This window comes from Platichthys flesus, chromosome 20 (genome assembly GCF_949316205.1).
Source record: "Platichthys flesus chromosome 20, fPlaFle2.1, whole genome shotgun sequence".
In the NCBI taxonomy this organism is placed as follows: Eukaryota; Metazoa; Chordata; class Actinopteri; order Pleuronectiformes; family Pleuronectidae; genus Platichthys; species Platichthys flesus.
Genome location: NC_084964.1, coordinates 1,911,928 through 1,919,328, shown reverse-complemented (window position 1 = coordinate 1,919,328; position 7,401 = coordinate 1,911,928). Strand labels below are relative to the sequence as shown.

Here is a 7,401-nt window from a genome sequence, read left to right as displayed (position 1 = left end):
TGCTCTACCGAACTGATCTGGCGCTTCTTCCAAATAACTTCCCATCACAATAGAAATGTTAGAATGCAAGAAATATGTTTCATGAGAAGTAAAACCCTCTTGTATGAAAACAACCTAGGTCTGAGATAATGATGAGATTACAGAATAAGTTTTACTTTTAAAGTTTTCAGCACAAGTTCCGTGAACAAAAACACCCTGAACCATGTTGTCCAATTCTTTCGCAAGAAGATCAAACACACGCTTGTCATTGGTTAGGGATTCAATCTCTTGCAGTTTTCCATTCTAGTTAAGCTAGATAATCTAGACAAATTGATGGGTTCAGTATATATATAATTTTCTGATCAGACATTGATGTTTGCTTGGTGTGTGTGAACTCTATGGAATGTATTTGCTCTGAAGTATCCTTTAATAAGGAGTCTTTTAAGCTAAGACTTTCATCTGCATGCTGGTGCTCAATTCCTAACCTTAAAATCTCCATAGCGCAACGTGGGGCTCGAACCCACGACCCTGAGATTAAGAGTGTCACGCTCTACCGAACTGATCTGGCGCTTCTTCCAAATAACTTCCCATCATAATAGAAATGTTAGAATGCAAGAAATATGTTTCATGGGAAGTAAAACCCTCTTGTATGAAAACAACCTAGGTCTGAGATAATGATGAGATTACAGAATAAGTTTTACTTTTAAAGTTTTCAGCACAAGTTCCGTGAACAAAAACACCCTGAACCATGTTGTCCAATTCTTTCGCAAGAAGATCAAACCAACGCTTGTCATTGGTTAGGGATTCAATCTCTTGCAGTTTGTGTGTGAACTCTATGGAATGTATTTGCTCTGAAGTATCCTTTAATAAGGAGTCTTTTAAGATAAGACTTTGATCTGCATGCTGGTGCTCAATTCCGAATCTCAAAAGGTCCATAGCCCAACGTGGGGCTCGAACCCACTACGCTGAGATTAAGAGTCTCATGCTCTACCGAACTGAGCTAGCCGGGCTTCTTCCTTGTAACTTCCCATCACAATAGAAATGTTAGAATGCAAGAAATATGTTTCATGAGAAGTAAAACCCTTTACCTTTAATGTTTTCAGCACAAGTTCCGTGAACAAAAACACCATGAACCATGTTGTCCAATTCTTTCGCAAGAAGATCAAACACACGCTTGTCATTGGTTTGGGATTCAATCTCTTGCAGTTTTCCATTCTAGTTTAGCTATATAATCTAGACAAATTGATGGGTTTAATATATATATAATATTCGGATCAGCCGTTGATGTTTGCGAACTCTATGGAATGTATTTGCTCTGAAGTATCCTTTAATAAGGAGTCTTTTAAGATAGACTTTGATCTGCATGCTGGTGCTCAATTCCTAACCTTAAAATCTCCATAGCCCAACGTGGGGCTCGAACCCATGACCCTGAGATTAAGAGTGTCATGCTCTACCGAACTGATCTGGCGCTTCTTCCAAATAACTTCCCATCACAATAGAAATGTTAGAATGCAAGAAATATGTTTCATTAGAAGTAATACCCTCTTGTATGAAAACAACCTAGGTCTGAGATAATGATCAGATTACAGAATAAGTTTTACCTTTAATGTTTTCAGCACAAGTTCCGTGAACAAAAACACCCTGAACCATGTTGTCCAATTCTTTCGCAAGAAGACCAAACCAACGCTTGTCACTGGTTAGGGATTCAATCTCTTGCAGTTTTCCATTCTAGTTAAGCTAGATAATCTAGACAAATTGATGGGTTCAGTATATATATAATTTTCTGATCAGACATTGATGTTTGCTTGGTGTGTGTGAACTCTATGGAATGTATTTGCTCTGAAGTATCCTTTAATAAGGAGTCTTTTAAGATAGACTTTGATCTGCATGCTGGTGCTCAATTCCTAACCTTAAAATCTCCATAGGCCAACGTGGGGCTCGAACCCACGACCCTGAGATTAAGAGTGTCATGCTCTACCGAACTGATCTGGCGCTTCTTCCAAATAACTTCCCATCACAATAGAAATGTTAGAATGCAAGAAATATGTTTCATGAGAAGTAAAACCCTCTTGTATGAAAACAGGCGGTTTAGTTCCGTGAACAAAAACCGCCTGGACAATGTTGTCCAATTCTTTCGCAAGAAGATCAAACACACGCTTGTCATTGGTTAGGGATTCAATCTCTTGCAGTTTTCCATTCTAGTTTAGCTATATAATCTAGACAAATTGATGGGTTTAATATATATAATTTTCTGATCAGACGTTGATGTTTGCTTGGTGTGTGTGAACTCTATGGAATGTATTTGCTCTGAAGTATCCTTTAATAAGGAGTCTTTTAAGATAAGACTTTGATCTGCATGCTGGTGCTCAATTCCGAATCTCAAAAGGTCCATAGCCCAACGTGGGGCTCGAACCCACGACCCTGAGATTAAGAGTCTCATGCTCTACCGAACTGAGCTAGCCGGGCTTCTTCCTTATTACTTCCCATCACAATAGAAATGTTAGAATGCAAGAAATATGTGTCATGAGAAGTAAAACCCTTTACCTTTAATGTTTTCAGCACAAGTTCCGTGAACAAAAACACCCTGAACCATGTTGTCCAATTCTTTCGCAAAAAGATCAAACACACGCTTGTCATTGGTTTGGGATTCAATCTCTTGCAGTTTTCCATTCTAGTTTAGCTTTATAATCTAGACAAATTGATGGGTTTAATATATATATAATATTCTGATCAGCCGTTGATGTTTGCGAACTCTATGGAATGTATTTGCTCTGAAGTATCCTTTAATAAGGAGTCCTTTAAGCTAAGACTTTGATCTGCATGCTGGTGCTCAATTCCGAATCTCAAAAGCTTCATAGCCCAACGTGGGGCTCGAACCCACAACCCTGAGATTAAAAGTCTCATGCTCTACCGAACTGAGCTAGCCGAACATCTTCCTTATAACTTCCCAACACAATAGAAATGTTAGAATGCAGGAAATATGTTTCATGAGAAGTAAAACCCTCTTGTATGAAAACAACCTAGGTCTGAGATAATGATCAGATTACAGAATACATTTTACCTTTAATGTTTTTGAGCACAAGTTCCATGAACAAAAACAACCTGAACCATGTTGTCCAATTATTTCGCAAGAAGATCAAACCAATGCTTGTCATTGGTTAGGGATTCAATCTCTTGCAGTTTTCCATTCTAGTTAAGCTAGATAATCTAGACAAATTGATGGGTTCAATATATATATAATTTTCTGATCAGCCGTTGATGTTTGCTTGGTGTGTGTGAACACTATGAAATGTATTTTCTCTGAAGTATTCTTTAATAAGGAGTCTTTTAAGCTAAGACTTTCATTTGCATGCTGGTGCTCAATTCCTAACCTTAAAATCTCCGTAGCCCAACATGGGGCTCGAACCCACGACCCTGAGATTAAGAGTGTCATGCTCTACCGAACTGAGCTGGCTCTTCTTCCAAATAGCTTCCCATCATAATAGAAATGTTAGAATGCAAGAAATATGTTTCATGAGAAGTAAAACCCTTTACCTTTAATGTTTTCAGCACAAGTTCCGTGAACAAAACACCCTGAACCATGTTGTCCAATTCTTTCGCAAGAAGATCAAACACACGCTTGTCATTGGTTAGGGATTCAATCTCTTGCAGTTTTCCATTCTAGTTTAGCTATATAATCTAGACAAATTAATGGGTTTAATATATATAATTTTCTGATCAGACGTTGATGTTTGCTTGGTGTGTGTGAACTCTATGGAATGTATTTGCTCTGAAGTATCCTTTAATAAGGAGTCTTTTAAGCTAAGACTTTGATCTGCATGCTGGTGCTCAATTCCGAATCTCAAAAGGTCCATAGCCCAACGTGGGGCTCGAACCCACGACCCTGAGATTAAGAGTCTCATGCTCTACCGAACTGAGCTAGCCGGGCTTCTTCCTTATAACTTCCCATCACAATAGAAATGTTAGAATGCAAGAAATATGTTTCATGAGAAGTAAAACCCTTTACCTTTAATGTTTTCAGCACAAGTTCCGTGAACAAAAACACCCTGAACCATGTTGTCCAATTCTTTCGCAAGAAGATCAAACACACGCTTGTCATTGGTTTGGGATTCAATCTCTTGCAGTTTTCCATTCTAGTTTAGCTTTATAATCTAGACAAATGGATGGGTTTAATATATATATAATATTCTGATCAGCCGTTGATGTTTGCGAACTCTATGGAATGTATTTGCTCTGAAGTATCCTTTAATAAGGAGTCCTTTAAGCTAAGACTTTGATCTGCATGCTGGTGCTCAATTCCGAATCTCAAAAGCTTCATAGCCCAACGTGGTGCTCGAACCCACGACCCTGAGATTAAGAGTCTCATGCTCTACCGAACTGAGCTAGCCGGACATCTTCCTTATAACTTCCCAACACAATAGAAATGTTAGAATGCAAGAAATATGTTTCATGAGAAGTAAAACCCTCTTGTATGAAAACAACCTAGGTCTGAGATAATGATCAGATTGGTTTGGGATTCAATCTCTTGCAGTTTTCCATTCTAGTTTAGCTTTATAATCTAGACAAATTGATGGGTTCAATATATATATAATATTCTGATCAGCCGTTGATGTTTGCGAACTCTATGGAATGTATTTGCTCTGAAGTATCCTTTAATAAGGAGTCCTTTAAGCTAAGACTTTGATCTGCATGCTGGTGCTCAATTCCGAATCTCAAAAGATTCATAGCCCAACGTGGGGCTCGAACCCACAACCCTGAGATTAAGAGTCTCATGCTCTACCGAACTGAGCTAGCCGGACATCTTCCTTATAACTTCCCAACACAATAGAAATGTTAGAATGCAAGAAATATGTTTCATGAGAAGTAAAACCCTCTTGTATGAAAACAACCTAGGTCTGAGATAATGATCAGATTACAGAATACATTTTACCTTTAATGTTTTTGAGCACAAATTCCATGAACAAAAACAACCTGAACCATGTTGTCCAATTATTTCGCAAGAAGATCAAACCAATGCTTGTCATTGGTTAGGGATTCAATCTCTTGCAGTTTTCCATTCTAGTTAAGCTAGATAATCTAGACAAATTGATGGGTTCAATATATATATAATTTTCTGATCAGCTGTTGATGTTTGCTTGGTTTGTGTGAACACTATGGAATGTATTTTCTCTGAAGTATTCTTTAATAAGGAGTCTTTTAAGCTAAGACTTTCATCTGCATGCTGGTGCTCAATTCCTAACCTTAAAATCTCCGTAGCCCAACATGGGGCTCGAACCCACGACCCTGAGATTAAGAGTGTCATGCTCTACCGAACTGAGCTGGCTCTTCTTGCAAATAACTTCCCATCATAATAGAAATGTTAGAATGCAAGAAATATGTTTCATGAGAAGTAAAACCCTCTTGTATGAAAACAGGCGGTTTAGTTCCGTGAACAAAAACCGCCTGGACAATGTTGTCCAATTCTTTCGCAAGAAGATCAAACACACGCTTGTCATTGGTTAGGGATTCAATCTCTTGCAGTTTTCCATTCTAGTTTAGCTATATAATCTAGACAAATTGATGGGTTTAATATATATAATTTTCTGATCAGACGTTGATGTTTGCTTGGTGTGTGTGAACTCTATGGAATGTATTTGCTCTGAAGTATCCTTTAATAAGGAGTCTTTTAAGCTAAGACTTTGATCTGCATGCTGGTGCTCAATTCCGAATCTCAAAAGGTCCATAGCCCAACGTGGGGCTCGAACCCACGTCCCTGAGATTAAGAGTCTCATACTCTACCGAACTGAGCTAGCCGGGCTTCTTCCTTATAACTTCCCATCACAATAGAAATGTTAGAATGCAAGAAATATGTTTCATGAGAAGTAAAACCCTTTACCTTTAATGTTTTCAGCACAAGTTCCGTGAACAAAAACACCCTGAACCATGTTGTCCAATTCTTTCGCAAGAAGATCAAACACACGCTTGTCATTGGTTTGGGATTCAATCTCTTGCAGTTTTCCATTCTAGTTTAGCTTTATAATCTAGACAAATTGATGGGTTTAATATATATATAATATTCTGATCAGCCGTTGATGTTTGCGAACTCTATGGAATGTATTTGCTCTGAAGTATCCTTTAATAAGGAGTCTTTTAAGATAGACTTTGATCTGCTTGCTGGTGCTCAATTCCTAACCTTAAAATCTCCATAGCCCAACGTGGGGCTCGAACCCACGACCCTGAGATTAAGAGTGTCATGCTCTACCGAACTGATCTGGCGCTTCTTCCAAATAACTTCCCATCATAATAGAAATGTTAGAATGCAAGAAATATGTTTCATGAGAAGTAAAACCCTCTTGTATGAAAACAACCTAGGTCTGAGATAATGATGAGATTACAGAATAAGTTTTACTTTTAAAGTTTTCAGCACAAGTTCCGTGAACAAAAACACCCTGAACCATGTTGTCCAATTCTTTCGCAAGAAGATCAAACCAACGCTTGTCATTGGTTAGGGATTCAATCTCTCGCAGTTTGTGTGTGAACTCTATGGAATGTATTTGCTCTGAAGTATCCTTTAATAAGGAGTCTTTTAAGATAAGACTTTGATCTGCATGCTGGTGCTCAATTCCGAATCTCAAAAGGTCCATAGCCCAACGTGGGGCTCGAACCCACAACGCTGAGATTAAGAGTCTCATGCTCTACCGAACTGAGCTAGCCGGGCTTCTTCCCTGTAACTTCCCATCACAATAGAAATGTTAGAATGCAAGAAATATGTTTCATGAGAAGTAAAACCCTTTACCTTTAATGTTTTCAGCACAAGTTCCGTGAACAAAAACACCATGAACCATGTTGTCCAATTCTTTCGCAAGAAGATCAAACACACGCTTGTCATTGGTTTGGGATTCAATCTCTTGCAGTTTTCCATTCTAGTTTAGCTATATAATCTAGACAAATTGATGGGTTTAATATATATATAATATTCTGATCAGCCGTTGATGTTTGCGAACACTATGGAATGTATTTGCTCTGAAGTATCCTTTAATAAGGAGTCTTTTAAGATAGACTTTGATCTGCATGCTGGTGCTCAATTCCTAACCTTAAAATCTCCATAGCCCAACGTGGGGCTCGAACCCATGACCCTGAGATTAAGAGTGTCATGCTCTACCGAACTGATCTGGCGCTTCTTCCAAATAACTTCCCATCACAATAGAAATGTTAGAATGCAAGAAATATGTTTCATGAGAAGTAATACCCTCTTGTATGAAAACAACCTAGGTCTGAGATAATGATCAGATTACAGAATAAGTTTTACCTTTAATGTTTTCAGCACAAGTTCCGTGAACAAAAACACCCTGAACCATGTTGTCCAATTCTTTCGCAAGAAGACCAAACCAACGCTTGTCATTGGTTAGGGATTCAATCTCTTGCAGTTTTCCATTCTAGTTA

General features: G+C 38.3%; 3 non-coding genes across 3 annotated transcripts; all 3 read right to left on the bottom strand.

The window, feature by feature from the left end:
• Window positions 1-2,371: 2,371 nt before the first annotated feature.
• Window positions 2,372-2,445, bottom strand: trnak-cuu (transfer RNA lysine (anticodon CUU)). The gene has a single exon. It is a non-coding gene; the product is annotated as a tRNA-Lys (tRNA).
• Window positions 2,446-2,835: 390 nt separating this feature from the next.
• Window positions 2,836-2,909, bottom strand: trnak-uuu (transfer RNA lysine (anticodon UUU)). The gene has a single exon. It is a non-coding gene; the product is annotated as a tRNA-Lys (tRNA).
• A 924-nt stretch (window positions 2,910-3,833) lies between these two features.
• trnak-cuu (transfer RNA lysine (anticodon CUU)) lies at window positions 3,834-3,907 on the bottom strand. The gene has a single exon. It is a non-coding gene; the product is annotated as a tRNA-Lys (tRNA).
• Window positions 3,908-7,401: the final 3,494 nt, after the last annotated feature.